Below are 15,251 nucleotides of genomic sequence, written 5' to 3'. Positions count from 1 at the left end.
CCTGCGCACATAAAGGGAATAATCTTGACTGGGTTGCCACATACAAAACTAAGTTTATGGATCCTATAACGTATCCGTGTCTGTGATCTGATTATTTTTTTATGCACTGCACAATCTTGTGTGAAGGGCCCATAAAGAAAGCAGATCTGAAAAAAAGCAACACTCTTATCTAGGAACCTGAAGAAACTCACTCCTGACACATTAGAGCTTGACCGAGACCACTGACAGAGTAGGTAAACACACTTGACCTGGCAGATGATATTGTTCATGCTTATCTGCAAATGCTGGAGAAATAAAAATCCATTAGCACCACTGAGAAACAAGCAATGGTGGAAAGATAGGGGAATGCTTGGTTTTCTCCAGATCTGTAAATCCTCAAGACCGCCAAAATCAAGTGTCTGTACTCATGGAAGTCCTTGTACGATGACATCATGAGGAGGCTTATATGACAGTAGCCAAAACATTTCAAGAAGCAGTTATACATGCAAAACAAATTATCTTCAATGCTAGGATTGATAAAGCCCAGTTGAAGTCTAAGGAACTCTACTAGATTTTGAAGGAGTTTGAAAATCCAGGACCGGCTATATCTGATACTATTATTAAGGATGCTGCTTGGTACACCTCTATACAGAATGTGATGTGTGGAAACGTTAACATTGAAGCATATAAAAAGCTTATTTTCTCGTTAGCAGACAGTTCTGCCCGTGCAACATTCACATCCCTGACTCTAGAAAATCAGTTCCATTTCAAACCTATCAAAGAAGTGGAACTTGCATTACTTAATTTAAAACCAACAATGTGCAAAGGGGATGTATGCACTGCAAGAGTAATACAAGCATGCTCTCCCCTGCTAATTGGGACTTTGTGAGGATGTATTAATGCCTCATCATTTAAAGAAAGGAATGTGCCATATTGCATTAAGAGTGCTTGAATTAAGCCCATATTGAAAAGGCCTGGTTTGTGTCCAGATACACCAACCAAGTACAGGCCCATCACTAATACAGCTTTTTTGATGTAGATCCTGGATCATGTAGCATATACACAATTGGTCATACATCTGAAGACAAATAGGACTCTGATTAGGTGTCAGTCAGGCTTCACGGAGAGCCATGGCACAGAAATAGCCCTATTGGACCTGCAATTTAGATTGTTACGAATCATGGATAAGGGGCAAACTGCACTATTTATGCTATTGGACCTCTCCACTGGCTTTGACCTGGTGGACAATGCTTTATTGGTTACCAGGTTGATGGAGGTGACACAGCTCAATGGGTTAACTCATTTCTGAGTAATAGATGTTGTAGAGTCTGCAGCAAGGCTGCTGTAGCTTGACCTGTACTTCTGACATATGGTGTGCCACAGGGGGCTTGTCTATCTCCCTCTCTCTATACTATGCTTACTGTGCCACGTTTTAGCTTATTGGACAAAAATAATGTTTCTTTTACCAACTATATGGATGACACGCAATGTGTCATACCTATGTCTGGTAACCACAAAGATGATGAGGAAATCATCAATACAATATATGGACTCATCCTGGTATGGATGATTAATAATAGCTTGGCTTCAAATAAAGGAAAACACAAGCTGATTGTGGTTGTTACACAGGTGCAAATAGGCAAATTGGGAATAGATTACACTCACTTTCAAGTGGCAGGATGCAACCTCCAAACTAAAGAGAAAATTAAAACATTGGGGGTCTACTTAGATCAAAAACTGAATATGAGGGCCCCGGTGAGCAGCCTAGTCTCCTCCCCTGCATAATACATTAAGCTGCTATTGCAGCTTTGTCCGTTCATCTCAAAAGCTAACTGTGAAAATGCGGAAGACTTATAATCAGTTCAAAATGTATTATTGCTGCAATTTGCTTGTGAGCACCACCAAAACAGAACATATTGATTGCAAACTATTCAGAACAGTGCGGTGAGAGTAATCACAGGACTGCAGGAAAGGAATCATACACCCAATGCCAAACGTCATTGACACTGGCTGCCCACAGAGGCACAATTTCATTTTTGTTCACTGGTGATTACGCATAAATGTCTTATTGGGTCTGGCCCGCTGTAACTGAGTGAGGCATTGGTCAATACATGGTGTACTAGTACGCTAAGATCAAATAACACCAGTCAACTTAAAATTACTTTCTGCAAACTAACTCTAGTGAAGAATTGTGCATTCTTCAGGGCAGCTCCGAGAGCATGGAATGCTATTCCTCTTGATCTTAGGGAGATGTAATCAGCTGCAGTGTTGGTCTCACCAGACGTCCAGAGCGGGTCCCGCAAGGGGCCCTCGAAATAGGGCAAAATTGGTTTAACGGCGCTGGCACCTCTACCAGCGCCGTTAAACCCATTCCGCCAGGGTCGTAATGAGGCCCAATGTTGAAAATGGATGTCGCCCCACCACTACAGCTCACCCTGAAAGAGAGGCCTGCTCCCCAACCAGCACACATTGAAGCACATATTCCCACATCATACATTCTCTCATTCACATGCCCACCTATAAAACCTATACCCTCTTATTCCCATGGACACCCACACAGCATGCACTCTCTCATTCGCAGGCATACATACAGACACAAACTCTTGAATGCGCATGACATACAAAGGCACATTCACACTTACATAGTGTTTTTTCTTACTTGCTGCCCCATTCCTGGATCCAGCTGCTGCCTACCATGATGGCCCTCTGGTTCCAGCAAAGCATGCAACAGCACCAGAAAGCAGGGAGAGCTGTGTGTTTCCTGCACACATGTGCTGGAACCAGAGCACCACCTCCCTGCCGCTATTCCTTTGAATGTGCAGAGAAGTGCAAGAGTGTCCCCTACACAGATTCTCTGCTGCAGCTGCAGTACACTAGCTGGCATCCCCAATGAGCTATGCATGGCTGAGGAAGCAAAATTCCCCTTGCCTAGCATGGCCATTGGACATGCATGCTGGGGTACTGAACGGTCAAAAGGAAACATAATTTTGCTGTACCGTTAAAGCCAGACCAGGAGAACTACGTCAGCTGCTTGCTGCAGGTGAGGGAGTAGTCAGAGATATCACTGTGGTGGTGTGGCTCCTCCAAAATGGGTGACAGTTCGGCACCCCATCACCCATTATGGCTGAGCCATCGCTGTTCCGATGTATTATTGATTGTATATCCAAGTCCCCACCCCGATGATCACTTACGTCATAGAAGCCTTATTACACATTGATCTAAAATGGCTGCACATCATTGAGGGTACATTTTGGCATAAGATCTTGGGTCTACCGGTTTGTTTCCTGATGGCAGTCATACGATTATAGTTAGGATTCATTTCCTTAAAAGCCATTGTATTGAAAAAAGAGCAGATCTTTACCTGAAGATGTGCTTTTGCACAAAGAATGCTCTGTTGACAGCCATTCATCGGGAAACATCTAAATTCCATCCTACATGTGTATTGAAGGATACTATGGATACATTCTTCGCTGAACTATGTTGGACACCTAGAGGGGGAAATGATTTAGTGGGAATGCAGAATTTCCTAGCGAAGCAAATTGAACTCTGGGACTGGCTGGAGAAATATGCCCATCTGAGTGTGTTAAAAAAAAATCAGTTTGCGACACACAGGTTATATACATTCAAGAAGCCTCAGGGTTACCTCAACCTTTGTCCCTCTAAGAGACTTAGGCGTTTTATAATATTATTGAGAGTAGCACAACATCCTACCTTGACTGTAACATGCATTGTCAATGAGATTCCTAAGGAAGATTGGTATTGTTGACACTGCAAAAACCACGAAATCCCAGAGACAGCTAAACATCTCTTGACCGAATGCCCTACAATGGCCAAAATATACAAGCACTTTGTTGGCAACTATTTCCATAACCTGGAAACAACTGGGCAGTTGTCCTTTTGGGTCTATTGCACCAACCCCACTAGCATCCAACTGTTTACTGCACTTTATAATGTTTGGCTGAAAATTGAATTGAAATTGTTTTGGGCATTTCAATACAAGTAAACTGGCAGTCGTGAGTCAGAGTGAGCCCCGATCACATCAGCATTAAGCATACGTAGGGGAACAATTTCTGTTAGATTGCGAAGTCAAGGGTTGAACCCTACAGAATTTGTACTTGAATATATGGGATTGAGATTCCTGTTTCTTCTCTCTGCAATCAACCATAGTTTTTGGTTGTCATACAGCCTTTTCTTTAAGGTACCTAAGGAACCTTGAAAGTTTGTAAGTCAACGTGTATGTACAGTTACTTGCAGTAAGAAAAAATTAGAACAAGCTATGAATTGATTATTTTTGCTTGAAGTTTGATGTTCATTTGTTTGTTTAGAAACTATTAATCTGCTGTATAGCATGTTTCCACTGTTATAGGTTTTCTTTTTTTAGAGTTGTATAGTTTAATAAGTAATTGAGTTGTGTTTAAAAATTGGATTTTATGTAAATTGTATGTGTATATGTGTAAAATGTATTGTTTAAACTAAATTACATTCAAAATAAATTAAATTAAATATTGATTTGCGCTCGACACAAGCATGGATTACTGTTAGTTGTCTTTCAATGTTCACAGCTCCCAAAATATGGAGCAGAAATAGCTCTGTTATTCAGAGTGAAGTAGGTATGTGATTGTTAAACTGGAAGCCATTGAAATTCAGTCTTCCCACTCTCTTGAAGCTTGAAAAAAGTTATTTACCTCTGGAGAACTGACACTTAATCTACCCTACGTATCTGATTTTATTTATTTAGTTCCGAATATTATAATCACTATTTGTGATATTCCAGAAACTTTGCATCAGTGCGAAAACAATTAACACTAGTTAAAAAATTGCTCTAGTGCAACAACACATATTTTTTCAATGGCTTTTTGCACCCCAGGAAAAAGATTAGTACTAGGGAAAAGATTGGACCTCATTCCAAGTCGGCTGGTCTGGTAACAAAGTGCTGGTATTCATGGATATCAGCACTTTACTAGACTGGTCAACTATAGGTTTGGCAGTGGGGCACATGGGTTACCTCCCCAGGAGCCCTATGGGCAAAACAAGGCCTCATTACTGGTACCAGCTTTGCCAGTGCTGGTAATGACAGCAAATCCCCTAATGGAGTCATCTGGGACTCTGTGAATGGGAATTTACGCTGTCACTCCATCACCCATAATCCCATGGCAATGCTGCCAGACCCAGCGCCGGAAACAACAATTACAGTTGTTTGGATGCTGGCGGCTCTACCGTCAGGATACCGGCAGGCTCAGAATGAGGCTCATTGTCCTGTGGTAAAAATGAATTGAACAAATATGGGTGGTACTACAGCAGCTTTGAACGAGTGAAAGTACAATTAGCACTTGTGTACAATTGTCGCTAATGGAAATCAGGCAGTCTACAAGGAGTAGGGCAAATATTTCCTTGTTGAAAAAGTGCTTTGAAAGAATATGTTTATTGCACTAGGGACATTACTACCCTAAAGCTAAATGCTAACGCACATTTCTTAAATACCACACATAGCTCTACTGTATGCCATCCTTTTTCATTTTAGTCCACGTGCTACAAAACCTTGTGTAAAAACTCTGCAGCACATTACCTTTTTAAGTTCCCTAAAGGCACCCTGCAAAGGAAAGATGTCCATATGTTAAATGTTGTTGTTCACCTATGTATCCACCAATTTAGACACGTTTAGGAACGAATCAGCAACTGAAACCCTAACTTAGAATTCCTTTAGCTAGTCCGATAACTGTGTGACAGGAGAGCCCGTTACAGATCGTGCGCAACTTGCAAGTAACATGTTTGAGCTCTGGCAAGGTCAACTCAAATAATGTTTTTCTTTCCATGGTCGATCATCTGAGTGACGTTGTATATAGGCTAATATAAATATGTGTTATTTGGAGTACTAGAAGCAATCCCTGTACTTTGTTTATATTATAACTTACTATGATACTTCATCTTGCAATATTAAAATGAATGTATTCATGATTGATGCATCGAAAACAGGGCACCTGCATTGCAAAACTGCCATCAAAAGTGCTTCATGCCACAACATCCTGGTGCTGCGCTAAAACAACCTAATTATCAAGGTTACATGAACTGCATACCACCAAAACCAAATGCTCCACGACATACATTCAGTCTTCCGGTGCTAATTATTTATTTTTTGCGCCTTAAAACAATCTCAATCCTCACATAGCCCTTTACAAATTACCAATACATAAATAATGGTTCTAGACCTACTTTTTGGCGTTTGCAGCTGCTTTTGCACTCTTGGGCCACCTTCTTCAAACACAAGATTAGACTTTGTATAGATATGTTGACTTCCTCGCCTTCAAAGTAACATTAATAACGGTTATTATTGTTGTTCCCAAAAGTTTGCTGTGCGGCAGTTTTAGTTGTACTCAGGCATGGATCGTCTGGTTTGTTCCCGTATCACTCGCATCACATTGTTGGCTGGTAATATGAAACATACGCATTAAACACAATGGCCCTCATTACGACCCAGGCGGTAAGGGGTTTACGCCGGCGTAAACTTCGCCGACCCTTACCGCCTGAGTACGAGTTCCCGTAGCGCCATGGTGATTTTAACGCCTGCTTTTTGCAGGCGTTAAAATCCATGGCGCTAAGGGACCTTGTTGTTAATTACGCCACCGTAATTTACGGTGGCGTAATTAACGCCTTCCCCACTCCCATTATGCCCTATGGGGCAAAAATGGGAATGGGGAAGGGTAAATGGGGATTGGGGACTTACCGCCCCGCCAAGGTCGGAATGGGGCGGTAAGTCCGCCAACCACCATGGCGGAGTTGGCAACTTAGCGCCATGGACCATGGTGCTAATAGCACCATGGTTCTCCGCCAAGGTCGTAATGAGGGCCAATGAAATGCAAGAATTAGTGCAATGTGTTTTTCGCCTGCACAAGCAGTGTGGGGATTGAGTTTAAGGCATTACCGGATTTTGGTAATAGGAACAGTAAATCAGACGCTCACTCCAGGCTGGGATTAAACATTTTACATGCAGTCGTTTTTAGCCAAATTGTAGGTTCTCTGTGTTTTAAGGAACTTTATTTATCTGTAAGGCAGCAATCAAGTAATCACTGCGTGAGTAACGCCTTGCCAGTTTTGAAGAAATAAAGAAACAGCAATTATAAACAACATAACCAGAATCTAGAAAAAAAGAATCCCAAATGTATTCTGCCATCTTTCCTGGAACCTTGGATCAATTCAAGTAATGGTTACACGGTATTCTGCCATGTCCCACAGCAAACGACATAATGATCGATGAATGAAAACTGATTCACTCTGAAGGGACCCAATGATGTTTATTAGATATATGCATATATAGCATTTACAAAGCATACATGCACATATCGCAATGCTCCACATAGCCAGTCAACTCTAAATAATAGGATTCAACTCTATCTGAAGCAACCCATGTTAAACATACAAAAAAAAAATCAGAACAATATATGTGACTCCTTGAAATACCTTTGTGCTGTACATGATGTCTGCTTCGATCATAATCAAAAACGTGCTGGTCACACCTCACAGGGCTTGAGATCAATGTGTGAGATTGCACTTCTTTATAATCTGAAAGAGTAATGAATGAGTGCTTATTTAAGGCATACTCACCAAGAATCTTTTTATGGGTGAGTCCAATTCAAAAAGTGCCAGAAACTAAAACTAGTGTAATGGGTAATCTTTTTTCAGATACCGAACACTATGAAATGTGCTGTGACATCAGTATCCATGGTAACCTGCGAATAACTTGGGGGCCTCGTGCAAGCAAAAATGATGTGCTGATTGCCAACTTTAATACATAAGTATCTGGAACTCTCGCCCACCTCGAATGCATAGACTGCCGGGACCCACATGGGTGCTGTCAGCATATTTCACCATGACAGGCATTAAAAGGATACAATATGTATCCCTAGTCTAGATATTCAAACTCGGTCAGGACAGGAGACTGCTCATTTACATTTTTACCACTTTTCAGGGGTGGCTCATCTCTAAAGGGCAACGGGGCACCGACCCACCCATTTAGGATGAGCGGCCAAGCTAGACCAGTGAAAACATTGTGTTCCCTCGGTTGCCACATTGTTTCCCTTTGACAGTTCATACCCTAACCACCTATGTCCAGTGGGCCATGCAGGGCCAGGGTTGTTTTGCTTCCCACCCTTGCATGGCCCATTGGGGATGCACTCTGTGGTACTGCAGAACTGAATGTGCGAGAGGCATCCTCACACATTCATAGCAGATGGGGCTTACTCATGGGATACCTTGAAGCACCTCCCTTGTAAAGGAGGGGGGAAACCCCCTGGTTAAGCAGAGAGGACGCGCCAAGGGAAATATGACGCCCAAAAATGGAAGAGTCCAAAGAATTTGACAAAGCCCTGTTTTATTGAGGGAAAAAAAAAGTATAAAACAGGGACAGCAATGGGCATCAAGAAAATGCCCATGCTTTTGAATATTTCCAGGCTGAACAATGATTAAAAAATGAGAATTACATCAAAGGGATGTTTCATTCTGGAAAACAGAAGCGGTGGGGGTATTGGTTAAGGGGAATCACTTAGATATATGTTCAATAGCTGTTAGTACTGTCATTGGCTTCGCTCTATCTGGTGGCTCTGCCTGAGACAACCTACTCAACGAATACAGGTGAAAACATTCAATCATAATACAATACTATTGGCTGTTGCAACATTTATAGGACAGCGTTATTGGTGGGTAGGTATTGGTTAGTAATGTCTTTCTCAGCCTTGGCAATTTGCAAGGTAACCAGCACATGTGCAACAATAGGGGATGGTGACAATGTTACCAAGGTATTACTTTTCCCAATAAGGTTAACATGTCTGATTCTCCAGGCCACAAGCCAGGATGTTTAGCTTTTAACTTTGCATCATCTTGTATCTTTTGTCCTGAGAACTAAATAGGAACAAAGGATCAGCCTGGCTGTCCCTGAATCTGATGAATAGACATTAATCTCCAACTGCTGTAGGTCACATGCATGGAGACCACATTTTGAATTATTCTGCTCAGCATTTCCTAGGGTTTTCGCCCTTATTAATGCAGGTGTCATTACCGTTTATAGCATCTAGAGACTTGTTCAGGCTACTTTCTTCCCAAAATTAAGTCTTATGTATTGGGAATCCAACCTTCCATCATGATTCTTTGCTTAATCTAAGAGAAATGTGTCTCACTCCTGGGACCTGTTATTGTCTGTTTTCGTGGGTGGCGATCCAACCCTTCCCTGTTCATGATAACCTTGGCACAGGCTGTGCGATTATTGTCTGGGCTGCTCAGGTCTGAATTTTCTGCTATCTCAGCGAGTGAGGTCCCTCTGCAGCTTCGAGGATTCTCGATTGTCTCCCATTCACTAGAACGTGGCTGCACCGTCCATCTTGTTTAACATGGCCACTCATTCTTGCTGCGTTTCTATGTTAAGCAAGCTTTATATGTATTCTGTGTGTCGTGTGTTTCAGCGTAAATATAGAGCATGTATTTTCTAGCCTATTGGATGCAAGCATATTCTTCAATTTAACCGAGTGCTTGAGTAGCTTTGTGGTGGATGCGCATCTGCTTCGTGTCTAATGCATCTATGTTTGTCAAGCTCAGCGGTGATGTCATCTGCGTATTTGGTTAGAACATGTTATAATTTCTTACATATTTTGCAAATGTATCTATTCTTCGATTAATCCAGGATGAGGTCAGTGCTTTTGGAAACTGGATTAAAGGGGTTTGAGACGATTTGTAAATTGCCTGGTCCTCTATTGGGCCTGTCTGTGGTCCAATCATCATCAATGTAAATATAAAAAGGGATTTATGAATGTTTTGTCCAAGCCAGGGATCAGCTCCTTAAATTGGGCTGCTCATGTGAGAAATGATTTGGGTTTTCTGGGTTTTGGGGGAGTATTGGTCAAATCCCTCAGTGATTACATCTGTTTCCAAGAAAGTGCTTAAGAGCGCAGCAGAGGCAAAGGCCCGGCAGGTTGTCTTGGCAAAATCCAGGGCCTCAGAGCAGCTGGCTCAATATCTTATAATCAAAAAAGAGGTGGGTTGCAAAGACTACCTAGATTTTGTTTCTCTTAGGTGGAAAAGGGCTCAATACCTAAAGTTCCATATTGGAATTCTGCCAATTGCCGCATTTCGGCACAGATGGCATAATGCTGTTTTGGCATCATGTATTCTTTGTGGCAAGCCCACATAGACTGTTCAACATTACTTGATATTCTGTCCAGCCACTGAGCCTTTGAGGAAGCACTTTCTGAAGCCCTTGTTTTTAAGTCACACATGCAGGTCATCAGTTTATGCCATGCAATGTGCCTGGATACTGCAGATGCAGAGGCTGTCCTTGCTACCACTAGTTACTTGATTTGGGCGGGAAAAATACATATGAGAAAGGCTAATGTAGGAGAATAATGCTTTGGGGTAGAGAATTTCTCTTGTATTAGCTGTTATTTGTGGTACAATGTTGACCCTGCTTTATTTGTCATCTCTTATAAAATGATGAATTTGTTTTCTGATTGGAAGTGATTTATGAGCTAAGCATTTATGATGTTGTTTATTTGTGGTTTTGTCACTTGTGTATTGCGTTTATGACTTTTTTGTCAAATTAAAGCTTATAAAGAAACATATTGTCGGTACGGTTGCCTCAGCAAGTAATGTCTATCACATCTGCAATATGGCAGCGGAGAGGAGGTGGATGATTTAAGCAATATGAACCGTCCATTTCTATAGCATCGAGACAGGAGAGTGGCCGACGTAAGGAATGATACATTAATTTGCCTCTCACCATTTCACCCTCTGAGAGTACGCTCTTCTCCATAGGGTACCATGGGGATTCATATCTTCGTCACCCCCCGCAGGTCCTCAGATTTCTTTATATGCTTGTCAATAATCCAGGTCATATAGCAGCATTCCCCATCTGGTTTACAGAACACTGAACATCCAGCATAGTAAGTGGCATCTCAGCGATAATGGCATTTTGTGCCGCAGGTCCAATATGACTTTGTTTTAGATGTACCAGAGTCAGATCCTCAGTTTGTGTCTCCTCATCTTTCTTAGTGTCCATGTCTATCACTATTTTGATCCCTACTTCTTTTTTGGCCGTCTTCGTACATTGAGTTATGGCTAGTTTCAGGACACAGAATACAAACAACACTAACACTAGTACAGCTATTAGTACCTTGAACCCGTTAGCCAGCTAGGAGTGGATCCAGGAGTTTTTGTGTGGAGATCTGCGAGCAGCATTATGGCCTCTGCGAGAGTCTCATTTTCTTAATTGTGGGAAGGTATAGGTACAGCAGGATGAGTCAATTGTTGTGCACATGCCACCCTCCATGGCTGTCAAATCAAGGATGTACCGATATTAAAGATTCATGAGATTTACTGCTCTGATCTCTTCCTTTTGGGCATTAAAGCCTTTCACTGTCAAGTTCATTGTTTGTGTAATTCTGTCACACGCCGCGGTCCCTGGCGATTGTGGAAACGCTGGCGGTGGAGCGGCCATTAACTTTGCCGTCACGTAATTACGTTCTTGTCCGCAGCGGTCTAGTTTCCAGATCAGCGATGTCCTTTTAGTCGGCACCAACCCGGAAGCAGATGCGTTGCAACCTTTCGCGTCAGGCTTCCGGGTTGATACGCTGTAGGTCTTTCCTCCGTGGCACTTCGCCGCTCTTTCTTTCTACTTGTCTTCAGTATTGCACTCTCTTGGCTTACCTTGCTATCTAGGGTAGCGTTTCCTTGTTTCCCCTTCCCTCGTCTGTCTTCTCAGACTCCCCCGTTCAGTCAGTCCTTTTCCTGTTGTCCTGCTTGTCTGCATTTAGTATCCTGTGCCTGCTATCCTGCTACCTGGCTCAGCTACGAGGGGTTTTTTAAGCCCGCCGGATTTTTCCCCTTAAACCGGTCTGCCCCGGTACGGGGGCCCCCTTGGCCCCGAGTCAGAGGGGCAGGGTGGCTTCCTCTCGAGGCAGACCACATCGACAATCCAGGGAAGAAGCATTGAGAATCCGGAGATTCGGAGTTGTGTCGGACCAGGAAACGACAGGTGAGGAGACGGGCGTGAGGGGTACTCAGGAAGGTGGAGTGCATTTGACGGAACGCAAGAGTGAGCCTGACAGTTTGCAACGCCTAAAGGAAAAGATGGCCACTTCGGAACAAATACAGGAACTAGTGGCCGCGGTCCAGGCCCTGAATGTGGAACTCCAGAATGTGAAAGCAGATAATGCCGTATTGAGACAGATGGTCTCTACTAGGGATACAAGGGATTCTGACTTACCTCCCATGGCTTTATCCTCTGGAAAGTTCGATGGAACTCCGAAACGTCTAAAGGAATTTTTGGAAGCTTGTTCTATATACTTCACCTTTAGACCTCAGTTGTTCCAAAATGATCATACTAAGGTGGGATTTATGGTATCCAACCTAACGGGGAATGCATTAGCTTGGGCTGCCCCTTTGGTGACCAACAATAATCCCGTCATAAGAGACTATGAGGGGTTTTTGTCCTTATTGCGCCAGACTTTCGAGCAACCTGAGATGATACATGTGGCTGCGGAAGAACTCCTGGATGTTAACCAAGGTTCTAGGGATTTACTGACTTATATTTCCACATTCAAACGTTTGGCTTCAGAAGCTGGATGGCCAGAACGGGCTCAATACACCATATTTCGTCGAGGTTTAAAGGATGAAATAAAGGACGAACTGGCAAGGATAGCCCGCCCCACCACCCTGTCTGATTTGTTCTCCATTGTTACTCAAATTGACTATCGCCTTAGTGAACGCAAGGCGGAAAGAAAGAAGCAAAGAGCCCCGGCCTCTTTTCTACCGAGTACCCACTCATTGCCCTCCCTGCCTAACTCCGATAACAAGGAAGAACCAATGCAAGTGGGGTCTGCTAGATCTTCCTTGACTCCTGAAGAAAGAAGACGTCGGAGGAATGCTGGCCTCTGTATGTATTGTGCATCAGGCACTCATTTACTACGAAACTGTCCAGAAGTTCCACCTAAGCGGTCGGGAAACGATCAACCTCGGAACTAAAGGGGACGAGTAACCGAGGTCAGCGTGCTAGTCCCTATGTCACTGTGACTGTAGCTTCACAAGCCGTCTCGATGGACTCTCGTCTCATGGCAGTTCCCATCCAGTTGGAGACTCCGACAGAGGTTCTTACAACCATGGCTCTGGTAGATTGTGGTGCCGCAGGCATATTCATGGATACCATGTGGGCACACCAACAAGGACTCCCTCTGTTAAAGCGAGAAGAATATCAGAAAGTAGAGGGAGTTTACGGTTCACCACTCTCGTCAGGACCAATTACCCATTCCACAGTATCCTTGAAGGTCCGGGTTTTCCAACATTCGGAAGAGTTACAATTTGATTTAATACGAGCAGCACATTTTCCTGTGATCCTGGGAATTCCTTGGTTGAGGAGGCATAACCCGCTCATCGATTGGGCACAAAACACCTTGGCTTTTTCCTCCCCATATTGTAAACAGAATTGTTTATCCCATGCTTCAGAGGAAATGGTACAAGTCCTTACTCCACAACAGGAAGGAGTACATGAGATTAGTAGGGTTCCTCCGGAATTGGCAGAATTCAAGGAAGTCTTCAAAGATGATCCAATCTTAGATCTACCTCCACATAGGCCGGAGGATTGCGCTATTGAGCTGGTGCCAGATGCCCTGGTGCCGTTCAGCCGCATGTTTTCTTTGTCTCTACTAGAAAAGAGGGCGCTTCGCAGATATTTGGACTCTCATTTGACCAATGGCCTCATTCGTCCCTCCAAATCTCCGGCTGGAGCTTCGCTGTTCTTCATACCTAAGAGGGATTCGACTGAGTTAAGGCCCTGCATTGACTATAGAGGTCTAAATAAAGTCACAGTTCGGGACCGATACCCTATGCCTCTGATAACAGACATATTGGAAGCGGTTCAGGGTTCTACCATCTTCTCTAAGCTGGACCTCCGGAGTGCTTGCCACCTTCTACGTGTTAAGGATGGAGACGAATGGAAGACCGCATTTCGTACTCCATTTGGTCTTTTTGAGTATCGAGTGATGCCATTTGGCTTGGTTAACGCTCCTGCCATATTCCAGCGCTTTATGGATCGTCTATTCTCTGACCTGCTATACCTCAGTGTCATAGTATACTTGGATGACATTTTGATTTTCTCAAGATCCCCATCTGAACATATAGTACATCTTCAGACGGTTTTGCATCGCTTGCAATTGCAACATCTGTTAGTTAAACCTGAGAAGTGCATCTTCAAGAAGTCATCCGTTCCATATTTGGGATACATTCTGTCCCATGATGGTATTATTATGGATCCAAGGAAGGTATCTGCCATCTTGGACTGGCCCATTCCCACCTCTTTGAAAGGTGTTCAACGGTTTCTGGGCCTGGCCAATTTCTACAGAAAATTCATCAGTCATTTTTCACTGATTGTGTTACCAATAACCTCATTACTTAAAAAGGACGCTAAACCGTTTTTCTGGTCAGAATCAGCTGATCAAGCTTTTGTTGACCTTAAGAAGAGATTCTGTTCTGCACCCATCCTAACTCAACCGGATCAAACTCAACCTTTTATCGTAGAGGCTGACGCCTCAGCAAGCGCGTTGGGTGCAGTACTACTCCAGCTGAAAGATGAGAAGGAACATCCCGTAGCATATCTTTCGAAAACTCTTTCTTCCAGTCAACAGAACTATTCGGTGATAGAAAAAGAACTTTTGGCTCTCAAGGTGGCCTGTGAAGAGTGGAGACACCTGCTACAAGGCGGAAGGCATCCGTTTACTTTACGTACAGACCATAAGAACCTGAAGATTCTCCGTAACATGGAATGCGTCAATTCAAGGCAGGCCCGCTGGGCACATTTCTTCAGCCAGTATGACTTTATCATCACGTACATTCCTGGCACCCAAAACAGCTTGGCGGATGCTCTGTCTAGATGCCGGTCTGCAGACTCTTATTCCCCCTCAGTTAGTCAACCAATGTTTCCTCGAAACAAGATTGTGGGAATGGTTTCGGCATTCTTGCAAGATATAAGATCGGTAACTAAACCCGATTTGGCAATCACAGTACCTAATGACTTACAATCTAAAATCCATTGGTCTGAAGGTCTTCTATTGGTAGGACAACGTTTGTACGTTCCCTCAAGGTCCTTACAATCTAAAGTTTTAGAATGGGGTCACAATCATGTTACTGCAGGACACAGGGGAGTTCGAGGCACCCTTGAGCTAATCTCTCGATCTTTCTTTTGGCCTTCACTCTCACATGATGTTAGGCAACACTGTAAGACGTGTGTGGTCTGCGCCCAA

Source organism: Ambystoma mexicanum, chromosome 8 (assembly GCF_040938575.1).
Source record: "Ambystoma mexicanum isolate Mex_15411 chromosome 8, UKY_AmexF1_1, whole genome shotgun sequence".
In the NCBI taxonomy this organism is placed as follows: Eukaryota; Metazoa; Chordata; class Amphibia; order Caudata; family Ambystomatidae; genus Ambystoma; species Ambystoma mexicanum.
Note: the sequence above shows the minus strand (reverse complement) of the source record.